General features: G+C 37.8%; 1 protein-coding gene across 17 annotated transcripts in view; it reads right to left on the reverse strand.

Annotated features, from left to right (window-relative positions):
- The window catches only part of CTNNA2 (catenin alpha 2), a 459,487-nt gene that overhangs the window by 277,709 nt on the left and 168,214 nt on the right, over nucleotides 1-13,564 (reverse strand). The window contains exon 1 of one of the 17 annotated variants that reach the window (XM_053940065.1): nucleotides 418-570. The exons of the other annotated variants lie outside the window; for them this stretch is intronic. The gene's annotated coding sequence lies outside the window, so the exon portion shown is untranslated. Of the gene's footprint in view, nucleotides 1-417; nucleotides 571-13,564 lie in introns of those variants that run through there. 17 annotated transcript variants of the gene reach the window in all.

Consider the following 13,564-nt stretch of genomic DNA (forward strand, 5'->3'; position numbering starts at 1 on the left):
CTGTTTGATTATTTGAAATAAAATTAAGTCTCCAAAATTGTTAAATCACCATGTACTTTTCCATCACATTGATTTGCTGCATGTGAAGAAAAGCTGAGTACTTCTCACCTGAACACTTCTCATCACACAAAAAGAATGACAAACGCATGGCTCTGCACCAGTTTGCCCACATGAAACCACCGGTGACAACTCGTGAAGAGTGGTCCAGACCCTGTTTGAGGAAAGGGATTGAGGGAGATTCCTGTCCCATTTGGATTAGGGACAGACTGGAGCCAGGGTCACCTCCACCCTCAGCTCTTTACACTTCCACCTCACAGAGAGGAACACTGTGGGGATGGTGACACCACCCCTTCCCTAGGGAGCCTGTTCCAATGCTCAACCACCCTTCCACCAAAGAATTTTTTTCTAAAATCCAACCTGCACCTCTCCTGGATCACCCTGAGGCAATTTCCCCTCGTTCTCTCAATTTCTTATCTTCATGCATGCCTGAAACTCAAGGCACTACATCATGTAATCACTGGCAGAGCTTTCATCCCTTGATGTCATCTGCTTAGCAACCACAGAACACCCCAGGGAATTCCACTCCCATGACAAAATATTTCCATTCTTAACAAAAGGGGGATAAAAGATGGTCTGTTCCACATAATCCCATTTTGCTCCTCCACATTAAAATTCTGTTGGACTCACTCCTACTCACGATTAATCTCATTATTCTTCAATCAATTTGGGAAGACCAGCAAGTCATTTGACACTACCATAATTATTTCTATAATGCCAGCCAAAGCAAATTACCTTAATACATAACAAATCAACATGTGACAGCTCACATTAAAGGTTCTTCCTCTCAAAAAAGTACACACGGATTAAGGGAATGTAAGGAACGTACCTAACACTGCAGATGAATGTAGGAGAAATGGAGGGAATGCATGTCAAATCCACAAACTTATTTTCCCCATCATCACATCCCATTAAACTGCTGGCTGTAACTTTATTACTCTTCCTCCTTTTTTTCTCAGGCATCCACTTGTTCTTTTGATCCCCTGTTTGTTGTTAAAATGGCAGTAATGTTTTATAGAAATAGCCTAAAATTAAGGCATTGTGCTTATTGCTGCAAGCTTTCAATTCCTTCCTTGACATTATTTTCCAACATTACAATGAAATCTCTGGAAAATCTAATTTAAAGAGTAATTATCCAGTTGTATTAAAAACAAATAAAAGCGACCCACCCTGATTTGTCACTATTATTCAGCTGTAGCTAACTCTCAGCCAAAGGTCACTCAAAGATAACAAACTGGATGACATCAGCATAAATTTTGCTGCTGTATTTCAGTGCTGCTGCTGGGGGCTGTGACTAACAAGTAACAATAACAAAGTAGATCCCCTCAGTGGAAGCTCAACACTCCAGTCTAGAACCATTTTCTCTAATTTTAAGGCAATTTTGAGAAAACAAATTACCAAAATGCTTGGCTGTAGACAAGCTCTTGGAATGGGCTGCCCATGGGAGGGGTGGAGTCACCATTTCTGAAAGTGTTCAGAAAAAAAAAGAAAAAGCAGAATTGGAACTTTACAACATGATTTAGTGGCCATGGTGGTATTTGGTCAAGGTTGGACTTAATCATGGAGGTCTTTTCCAACCTTAATGATTCTGAAGGGATTTGAATCTGTTCTTGTTCTTTTCAGCTTTAAGAAGATGCAAAGCAGTTCTGGAACTGTCCACCTAAATTTAACATACTGTACTGCATGACTTATCACAACATCTGCCTTCAAATATATTATTCAACTGAATATGAGCACTGCCTCCACATTCTTTTAATCAACTTATTAAATTGCACCAAGTTTCTAAACATTATATGTAAAATGACAGGTTAAAAGGATAATCATATACACAATGCAGGACCAGACTATTCTCTTTTAAAGAACAAAATGACAAAGCTAAATATATATTTGAGGGCTTAGCATCTCTTCAGAGATGAGTAGATGCAGCAGTTCAGGTTTTAATGAAGAAAATGGTCAGTAAGAGATGGTTATTTGGAAGCTTGGCCAGCAATCAATAAATTAAGAGATCTAAAATAGGATAATCAGGTTGGACATTTTAAATGAACAACAATAATTACTATTTCATACAGTATCTAATTAAATTCAGAAACTCATTGTTGCAGGGAAGCTCAAACATATGAGTGGGTTCAATAAGTCTTTAGCAAAAAGAGTGGATTATGGGTCCACAGATGGCTATTACAGCAGCAATTCAGATGCTAATTTCAACTCAGGAAGTTTCTAAATCACAGCCTGTGGAAGCTTGGAAGATACAGCAGGGAAAAGCTCACTCCACACTTTCCATGCTCCTTGAACTCTCTGTTAAACAACTTTTACTGGACAGGGAGCTGAAGGTCTGGTCTAACCCACTCTGAAAGCTGTGTCCTGGACTTCCTCATTGCATGAGTTTCTCTCTTAAAAATAAATCTGCTTAAAAATAAATTGGCCTCTTTTGTCTATTTAAATATATCTATTTATATATATTTTATATCTATTTAAATTGGCCTTTGTTTTTATCTTTGGAGTTAGCAGAGGAGCAAGTATTCTCTACTTAGTTTGACAGGTGGATACAAACTTCAGTATTTCCCCCAAATTTTCAAGCACAGCCTTGTTTACCCCTGTGGGACACTCCGGGCTCATGTGCTGCTGTATTGTAAGAGACCTAAAGATCATTTGAGATGGAAATATATTTCTAAAAGTTGGAAGCAACATGGAAAATATCTGCAGGTGGTGCAGGTAGAAGTTCTCACAAAAAGACATTTGTTTAAGGAATTAAACCATTATATGAATGAAATAGGTTTTTTCCAAAAGACAATAACAATCAAAATGCAATGTACTATAAGTAAATTTTTAATATTGCAAAATTTCAGTACTTTATCTATGTGATTAAATTCCCTGGTTAAGATGGCAAAATAATTACTCATCAAGCCCAGGAAAGTGTTTTTTTTCCTGCATGCATACTCCTGTGACAAAGTACAATATTTCATTTAATTTTGGAGAAAATTACCACCTACCAGAAAAGGGATGTAAAATTCAGTAAATCAAATTACATGCAATAACACTGACTTTGGGGGTTTTTATTTAGTATTTTCATATTTTATTTTAGTTTTGTAGTGACAGCTTGTTTAAATGCAATTGTGTTCTTTGAACATAATAACAACAACACCTGGCACTTAGAAATTCAAATTATGTGTGAATTCTTTTGAAAATAACAATAATTTGATTCCCAGGCATCAAGTGGAAACTACCAGTCACAACATGACAGTGAAGAGAAAAATGTTTACCAAGAAGAACAGAGTTATGGTACTTGACTCCAAAACTGGGATGGGGTAAAGACTCATGTTCCCAGATGTCTCCTTACAGATAAAACTCCATAGAAAAACAATTTGGGAACTCCTTTCTCATTCCTTTCTCTCAAGTTCCTCTCCTCTCATACAAATTTCCACCAATTTTTTTCTCAGCTCTAACACAAGAGTCTTGCTTTACACCCAAGCGTAACATGAATTTTATTTTGTGGTCAGTTTGGCACAGTAACATTGATCCTTGTGCTATCACTTCTTTGGTGCCAGGACTTTGTCACTTCAAAGGCACAAGGAAATTCTTTGGGTTTGATATGACTTTTCAAATTAATCTTGAGATTGGCAACTCTGAGACTTTACACATTCAATAGGTTTGAAGTTGATGTATACTAGTAAAATTACAGAGGAAAGTTAGCTCTTGTTCCATATATAAGAATTTAGCTGACAAAAACTCAATAATATGAGCAAGAGATTTCCCAAATGTCAGCTCAACTCAACAAATAATTGCATGGTGATTAGTACCAATCAATCATTCACACTTCTTCAAAAATATTACAGTATTAAAAAATGGTGACAAACAAAAAAAAGTAGAGACAAAAATTGTTATGAAGTTCTGCTTCACTCTGCTGTTTGCTTCCTGACAGCTCTGTCTCTGTGCTCTCATTCCCTTTTCCTGTCTCAATTTTTGAATATTTTTAAGGTTCAATTCAACACCCATTACTTTTCCATCCTTTCTCTAACTTTTTTGGAATTTAGACATAATAAAAAAAAAAAAAAAAAAAGATATGACACCACTGAAGGAAGCAAAGCAATCCTACTGACTAAAGAGAGGAAAGCCTCTCTTAGACCTCTAAATTATAACAAAGTCCATTTCAACGAATGTAGCTTAAGTCTAACCAGTCTGGATGCTCTCTGTTCTGGGAAGAAGGAAACTGGGATGTTGGAGTCCTGGATGCTGAGAATTTTAGACTTTCTGTGCTGACAGACTCTGACCCCCAGGAGAACACTGCATTTGACCTGACGGCATAGAGAAAGCTTCCAAAATTGAATGATAGCACTGGGATTATGGGTGTGGAGTTTGATTAGAAGTGTGTATTATCACATGGTAAAAAACTTAGAGTTTAAGGTGTTAGAATATAGTAATATATGTGAAGCTAAGATAGAGGCTTTAAGGTGGTAGCTAGTTGTTCTTCACCTTCTTCATGACTTCAGGTAGTATTTTGTAATTAGATAGAAAAGTCCACATTACAAGACACAAGTAGTTAGTTACTGAGTTAAAAAAAGAAATAATTTGTGTCATTTCTTAATTAATTAGTTTAGCCTTATAAAAGCTCGTAGAGAAAAATAGTTAACCATTTTGTACCTTGTTAGTGAAATACTACAGAACTCACACCTTGTAAGACTGTGATATAGATAAAAAATATAAACACCTAAGTCTAAACATGAAATATCATGTCAAGAACTTCAATCCTGACCTTAACAGAAGCAGAAAAAAAGCCCAAAAACAACACTGGGGGAAACCAAAGAATGAAAAAGATGAAGAACAGGAAATTTAAAAGACAAAAGGGGATAAATATAGCCAAAGCACAAAATAAGTAATAAACATCAGGTTCTGAAAACAAGAAAGGAAAGAAAAGAATGAGACTCAAACAAAACAAGATGTTTCAGCGAAGAAAAGAACACAGCTAAACTCCTCATTTGGAACATGAAATACATACAAACAATAGAACGGACATCCTGCTCTTTCAATACTTTCAAAAACACCTATTAAAAGAACCTTGAACAAGTTACAAGCTGCACTTGTGAAATCTGAAGCTTCATTTTGAAGACTTAGCAAAGACAAAAGCAAAATGTTTTGAAATTCATTACTTGTCTTCTCCTGAACACTGTAATTGTGCTTACTCCGTATTCCTGCATGCAACATTGAATCCCTCAGTCTGCTGCCAGGTTTTCATTCCATATTGTGTATTATCGAAGTGTAAAAGTGCTGAATGCGCCCCAGCACCATTTTAATCATTAATATAGACAATGTTCCAAGCTGATGTAATCAAATGCCTTTAATTATGGCAATCAAATACATTATCAGTTTACTATTGCTAACCCATACTGGGTACACAGAACAGCCTGGAATAGCAGAGTCTGCTGTTTACACATGACTTGGTTCAGCCTCATGGCAAAATGCCTCATTCAGTTTAGGTGCAAATATTTTCATAGAATCATGGAATGCCAGGTTGGAAGGGGCCTCAAGGATCATCTGGTCCAGCCTTTCTTGGCCAAAGCACAGTCTAGACAAGATGGCCCAGAAGCCTCTGCAGCTGTATCTTAAATGTGTCCAGCACTGGGGAATCTACCACTTCCCTGGTGTGACAGATGAGTGATGTGATGGTTGACTCCCACAATTAAAAGCCAAATATCATGTATATATGTTAGGAGAAGTTTTATTGACTTATAGTTGTGTTTTACCCCCCTTGCATTGTTAGCAGGGGTGGCCTGGGTTTGGGACATCTGGGAGGGTCAGCTTCTTACTAGGGCAGCACCTGACCTCCAACCAAGATTTAAGGAAGTAAACTCCACCACTTTGGACAGCAAAGGAGTCGATTGACAGAACTTCGGGAGGAACTAAATGGTTAAAAGGCAAAACCTCCATTGTGTGGATGAGCACATGGTGGGAAAAATTCTTTGCTCTCAGTGCTGTAATATTTTCTCTATTCAGTCTTCTGTTGTATTTTCTGATAAAGTTTTAATAAACCTTTTACATTTTTTTTCACACTGGGAAGATTATTCCACAGGGCTGACTGTTCCTGATGGGAAAGAATTCCCCCTTGTGTCTAGCTGGAATCTCCCCACCAGTGACATGTACCCACTACCCCTCATCTTTTTCACCAGCACTTTGGACCCTACTCCCCCAGTGTCAAGCCCACCCCACTGATCCAGGCAGCCCAGTGCCAAAAATCTCCCATCACCTCTTCTAGGCACATGGATTCTACCCCTCCAGTATCTCTTTACTGATTAACTCAGAATAAAAATTACTTTAATGGAAATGTATGCTTTATATACATTTCATTAAAAAAAAAAAAAAGATGGGTTGTTTTATGGAAAATTCACAAAACAAAGTGATTGGTTTATTTATTTATTGCAGATTCCCATTATGGACAGGGGGAAGCACTCCTGGAAAGGACTAAAGTTGCCCAAAGAGACCCTGGAGTTCACCCTTGGAGACAGAGTGAGAAGACAAGGCCCTGAGCAACCCCATTATACATTGAAGGCAGTTTTGCTTTGAGCAGACTTGATCAGATACCATCCCCAGGTTGCTTCCATCAAAAAGTATTGTCTGATTCTGTATTAGCACAGTAATAGCAGTCTTAAACTTCAGTTCTGTGTGCTAATGTTGGGAAAAAACTCTAATGTTATGATGCTATTGAGAATAAAATTCACAGTGAGAACTACTAGGAGGTCATTAAGTTTCCTTGTTACGTACATTGAGTTTGATTATCCAAATAAATTACAATCTCTTACTAATCAGACGATCTTTGCGGCACAATACAACAAGAAGCTGCCATAGTTACACAAGTGAATCAGTTTGAGGGGGCTGTGAGAGTTGTCATGATATTAGGAATTCTATTTGGGGAAGTAATTATCCACACATGTTGCAAATGATCAATCACTGTGAAGTTAGTAACAAATGTGGGTTTACACGGCTCATTAGTATCCATGATACAGAGACACACACACTACAGAAAGTTTCTTTGTCACTGAGAATCACAAGCACTGCGATATGTTTTTCCTTGACTTAAACAGATAGGAGTTCTGTGGAAGAAGACAACATCCTCTTCTTTTATCCCAAAATAGTGTCAGGAGTCAGGATTCTTTTGTTGGTGCAAGGCTATAAAAGAAAAGAGCTCATCACTTGTGCTGCTCTTAGAAAACCTGAAGTGTTGGGAAGGTAACTGCTCCCTCAGCCAGCAGGGAAAAACATCCAGGTCAGGCAGGAAAACTCCAAATGCAGGGTGATATAAGCACTGGAATATTCACAGGATAAGATCAGCACCCAGTGCTGGGCACTTTTTGCATTTAAAGCCAGGAACGGGATTCATTGACAATACTGACATCAAAGGCTGAGTCACTGAGGGGACTCACTCACTGACAAGCAGCTTTAAATACTTTCCCCTGCTGCATTAAGCTCTGAGGCTGCACAGTTTGGGAGATCACAGGTCATGAAAAGGCTGGAATTTCAACAGGCTGGGACGAACCTTGGAATAGCAGCACCTAAATCTAAAAATAGCAAGGTTACTGCAGAAACAGCATTTACTTCTCAGCATAGCCAAACCCTTCTCTCTAGAGATTATCTTGTTTGTTATTAAAGTAGTTACCTAATTACAAAGGCAGCTGTATTTCCCTGTAATGACCCTGATTAATGATGTGAATTGACCTCCATTGACTACTGATTTTTGCAATTACCTTTTAAGTGTGATAGTGGGTATGTAAATGTTGCATCTGAACACAAAGTACCTTTTCCAGATACGGAATGAGTTTGTCCATCAGGCATTAGCTGCATGTTTTTCTTGAGGTGGTTTTCTGATGGTTTTTGCCCACTGCTGGCTGTATCAACATTAGTAAATGGCAAAGTATCACAGCACCAGGAGAAACTGAGACAAAGTTAAGATTTTACAAGGCTTGTGAAATCCTGAACTGAGTAAACAAGAACTGTCAAGATCAGAGTCAGAAGAATTTTAAAATAGGGTATTTGAAATCCTAATTTCTTATTTTTGAGCAATTAAAATTTGTCCAAATAAAAGTAAATATAGCAGCAAGCTTATAATTAGTATTATCTGAAGAAATATCACCACCTTATTGCTTACGAGGTGGACATCTATAAACTTCACTAAAAATTGATTAGAGGTTAGAACAGCCCTTAAAAAGGCAAATTAATCCCTCAAAGCCCTGAAAAAAAAAAATCCCATTTTAGATTCACGTTCCAAAGCTAGATTTGGATTTGTATGCTGGGAAAAATTAGATATTGATTCTGGGCTTCTGTTCTCGCATCCAAGAAAGAATATTGCTACTGGTCCTGAAGATGTTACCTGATGTGTACTTGTTAGAAAATTACAAAAGCAACGATGTAAGATAGTAGCTAAAAATGTAATTTTATAAGTTCAATGGCTTATGAAAGAATGGGCAGTACCTCAAGGCAGGATTTTTGTGCTAAAAGGCAAAGTCTATCAACACAAAAACTTGGCATTTCCAAGCTATCGTTTGGCATTTCTTAATTCCCAGGTGACCCGTTGGATCTCAGAATGCTGTCGGCTGAAATATGTGAAATGAAAAGCCTAGGACCAGGATATCTAAACATGTACTTGGAAAAGGAAGAAACAGAAGTGCCACAATTTTTATAAACACCACGAGACAAATGAAAGAGGAAATGAAGTCAAATAAAGGGTCACATAAATGAAGCCTCTGCAACCACAAGACTACCAGCAACCAAGCAGGAGAAATACAAGCTTCCAACTTTGGAAAAAAATTACCCTGAGAATGGAGAGTGAACCAGAGATCAGCAGTAGAGAGAAATTCCTTCCAGATTTCTCAGGCGGAGCTGTTTTGTTTTTGTTTTATAAAGCACCTTCGACTTCAAAACACAGAAGAACAAATTAGATAATATCAGAGAATTCATGAAGAACACAATAGCTGATCACTCAACATCTCACAGAATGACAGAATGTTTTGGATGGGAAGGGACATCAAAGATTATCCAGTTCCACCCCTTGCCATGGGCAGACCTTCCACTATCCCAGGTTGCTCCAAGCCCCATCCAGCCTGGCCTTGGACACTTCCAGGGATCCAGGGGCAGCCACAGCTTCTCTGGGCACCCTGTGCCTGTTTCTCTTTGGTAGAAGAAAGCAGGAGACAAACTGCATTGAAATGCACCAAGGAACAATTCAAATGTTGAGAAGATGTATATTCAGTACATATTTTAGACTTTCAAATATTTTCCTCACTAGCTACTTCCTCTAGTGTTTGTTAACTTGCTATTTGCTAATGCACTCCAATATTTGCAGTGTCTCAGAAACCTCATTAATCACCTCCTAAAAGCACTAAGCCAATCAGTATGTGAGGCACCCACCAGAAGAGAGCTCTGAACTGTGGTGTTGCCACCTACTTCTGTAATAAACTGCTGTCATCATCATTACTCCTAACATCGACCCAGTGTAGATGCTTTACTACACACTGATAAAACACCAGGCTTTAAAACTGCCATCTTTTTAGGAAACGATTTCTTCAAATCCAATTAAAAGGAAAAAAAAAAAAAAAGAAGAAATTCAGTAACTGAATTTCTCAAATTTAAAACTGTTGTTTTTCTCTCCTCAGTAGAACTAGCTCATATAAAGAGAAAGTCATATTTACACAGTAAGGTATCTCTTTAAATCTTGTTTTAACAAGCTGCATTGACACACAGGAGATTCATATGCAGCATATCAAAATAAGAATTCCTCTGTTTTGCACTTTGTGTTTGATATAAAAATTAAGGAAAAAAACCTCCTTAAGCTTTAAAAAGGATGATTCACCACAAAGATTTAATTCATTGAAAGGAAAAGACTACAATGCCTTTTGAAATAAAAGCAAGAATACTAACACCAAATCTTAGCTCTACAGAGAAACAGAATTTATGCAACACACAGCTCAATATCCATAGGTTACTTATATTATTCACAACTTAGTAGCAGCCTACACTCCCATCATAAATTGCAATAAAGCTTTTCTTTATGAGAACATCTCCTTTCATCTCCAACTAAGAATGCAAAAATATACTACCCTACCTAAAATATGAATTGCATCACTTCTAAAAATATACTGGTATCTATATGTGTCCCTTCGCTGGAGGAATTTTTAGCACTATAACCAGGCAGTATCCCAACAGCTCTTTCAAGAATTAGCAGGAAGAAGAAAGGGGCTAAAATATCTGTTTCACTTGGGTCAGGCAGCCTCACTTAGCATCATATGGTTTCTGCAGGCTGCCAGGCAACAGCACTGTCTGGCAATTCTTATCTCCACTTTCTAAATTTCTGAAATTCGAGGAGCAGAACGGCAGAAAACGTGCATTAATGAGCCCAGCATTCCCACTTGGGTACCTTCCTTCCATATTCCCCCCACTGGTTCCCTACTCTGACTCACTGGGTTCGATTTTTGCAGCAGTGCATTTAAACTCTTGGAGTAAAAACAAAACAACAAAGAAAAGAAAACGGGTTAAAATGCATGAACTCGGTTCAGTACTCATGATTTACTAGTAGTAAATCAGGGAGTATAGCCCAAAGGAATGTTAACAGGTATTCACTGCTTTCAGAAGAACTTTACATGATTTGAATATTGCTTAGCAACACCGACTCTATTTAAAGGGCTGTGACAATAACATATGTATGAGTAGGTCCAGAAAATAGCAGCTTCATGACATCCATAGCAGTGCTTTATCCAGAAAGCTGGATTCTTCTGCTTTATGTCCTTGCTCTCTCAAGGAGCAGGTTCTCATTCCAGAGCCCAAACATGACTTAAAAGATCAAAGCAAGTAGAAGACTTAGAGAATGTCACACAGACCACGCACTTTTGGCTTCTAAATGTTTAAAACCACGGTTCTAACAAATACATTAACATTAAACTTATTTTTTATCCTTTGGTAAAAGAAATTCCTGCATTACCAAGTTCTGCCCTGTGCTTATGAAACACAAGAACATCTTTTAAAATGGATAAATTGAAGGTTTGCTTAACAGACAAAATAAATAGGAAAAATAGATGCAGTGGGAACTCTGTTGCTGTATCAGATAATGAAGAGGGGATTGGAGAGGTGACACAGAGATGTTCACTACATCCCAATCCTCTCAACATCCTACTTCATTCCCACACAGCACTGGACCAGCAAACAGCAAACAAGGTACCACACAGCAAACAAGGTACCAGTTTCTCAAAATAAAATGGTGGCAGCGAGTCGTGTAACAGCTATTTATTAAAAACACAACAGGGAAGAGAGTTTTGTACGAAATATTGGCTTTATCAGCTTAATGCAGTGGAATTGCTGCCTGTGTTTTAGAGTTAAACCACAGCATGGGATTGAAGAGTGCAGCAACAACGACAAAAGTGATCCACGTATTTTACTGTGGAATATGACAGCAGACATCACGATAGGATAAGGCAGGCGTAGAACGGAGATTTGGGGACATTATTCTCTCCAAGTGGTAAATCACAGGCACGATAGGGATGAAAAGAGTTTTGCAGAAGAAGCCATCCACCCTCCAAAGCCCCAAATGACGCGGCAGGGCTGCCACCTGCTGGAACTCGGCAATGCACAGCCAGAAACACGGCCGAGAAATTAGCGACTGCTGGATGGAGAAAAACAACAGGCAGTGCCTGCTTACAAGGGAAATTGAGGTATTTATAGCAAGAGCATGCGAATAAAACTGGATTAGATTCACGCATCCGAGAAAAGAGCACCAATACACTCTCAAAGTTCTTCAGACCAAATCACATTTAAGGATTCCGACTTCAGTGACTTCTCTGCACTTGTCAGGAAGGACCTTTTTTTCCAAATGGTTTGGGCAGTGGTCCAAGACACACAAAAAGGACAGAAGAGCAAACAGAACACATGCTAGCCCAGAAACATTCAGCCTACTGTAATGCAACTCAGCTGTAAATACCCACCATTACCAGAGTTATAATACCATGAAAACATCAGAAAAGACATTAACTGAAGTGAATTTTTCGGTATTTCTACTGAACGGAAAGAATATTCTTTTTTTTTTTTTTTTATTCAAATTGATCAGACTAACCTGCATTTCAAGCCTAAAAAGTAGAGCTTTTCCAAGTAAGACACAATTTCTGAATAAATTGATATATAAATATTGCCTCACAAGTAAATCACTGCCACTTGTCTTTTTTCTTTACTCTGTATCTCCTTCCTTATCTCTATTTTTATATCTTCCTACAATTCCTATTACTTTTAATGTTTCCATGGCAATGACAGCAAAAGAAAACATTAAATATGCTTTGTGCATTTCTTTCTTTTTTTGCCCAAAATTTTGGGAGATGGCAAAGGGAAAGAAATAATACCACATATCCCTCAGAGAGCGATGCCAGAGTCAGGCCAATAACTCATTATGCAATCACGAGGATTTACCAATTAGCTATTTGTAAGCTCATCTTCATAAACATTTAAACTGAGAACAACAGCTCTAAAGACAATCTGTTAAAAAAACAGAGGGAGAGAAAGTAAGAAAGTATAATCCAATAGAGAATGAAAGTTAAAGTATTTAACAAGAACTGTTAAGGGTTATTGGATGCTTTCCAGATAACATCCAAAGTGTATTCTGCATTTTTATTTTGAAGTCTTTATATTAAGGCAAAAAGTTGCAGATCAAAAGTTAAGAATAAATGGATCTTCGCATCTGGAATTAAAATTAAGTAGGGGAGCCTATCCAACAGCTGCATTTCTTGAACCCTACTCAAAACAGAGGGCTCTCCTTTAATAGTTCACTTGTTGGAGGAGGAATTCTGCAACTAAGCTGCAATCCTCACATCTCAAGAACCTGCCAGATGCACTAAAAACGTAACTGAGACCATTTCTTACAGAAATACTTTAGAATGTAACAAGGAAGAATTCATTTTCTTTTTAAAGCCCTCTCCAGAAGCACCCGTGGATCAATAACAGACGTTTACACCTCTTTCATGGTAACAAAACACCCTGTAGATGTTCAGTACAACCCTTAAAAATACACAGAAGTGCCTGTGCCAATGTAGTTATAAAGAGAGAACGCCCCACTCGGGAAACTCAAAATACAATGCTTTGGTACTTGCAACTGTGGGATTCAGGAAATCTGAGTTTTCTCTCCTCCTGCTCCACAGCCCCTCCATTTTGGTCAATGGATTTCCTCTGAAAATGGAAGCTGGGAGACATCCAAAGTATTTGTCAATTAGGTAAAAGAGAATTAATTGTTCTGGTGTTTTTTATGACTTTTTTTTGTGAGAAAACAATTTTCCAAATTAAGACTCTGATTCTAAAATGGTTGTGTCAAAGTTACGTTTAACTGGGAAGGGTAACTGGATTATCAAAAAATTTTTAGGAATTTATGTGATATTACTTAGCTTCTAAACACAATCCAGCTTTTAGTCTTACAATAAAACATCCAAATTACTACAGTGGTTCCTTTTTAATTTTATTTTAAAATGGTTTTAGACTAAAGCTGACTGTACTC

This window comes from Vidua chalybeata, chromosome 4 (genome assembly GCF_026979565.1).
Source record: "Vidua chalybeata isolate OUT-0048 chromosome 4, bVidCha1 merged haplotype, whole genome shotgun sequence".
In the NCBI taxonomy this organism is placed as follows: Eukaryota; Metazoa; Chordata; class Aves; order Passeriformes; family Viduidae; genus Vidua; species Vidua chalybeata.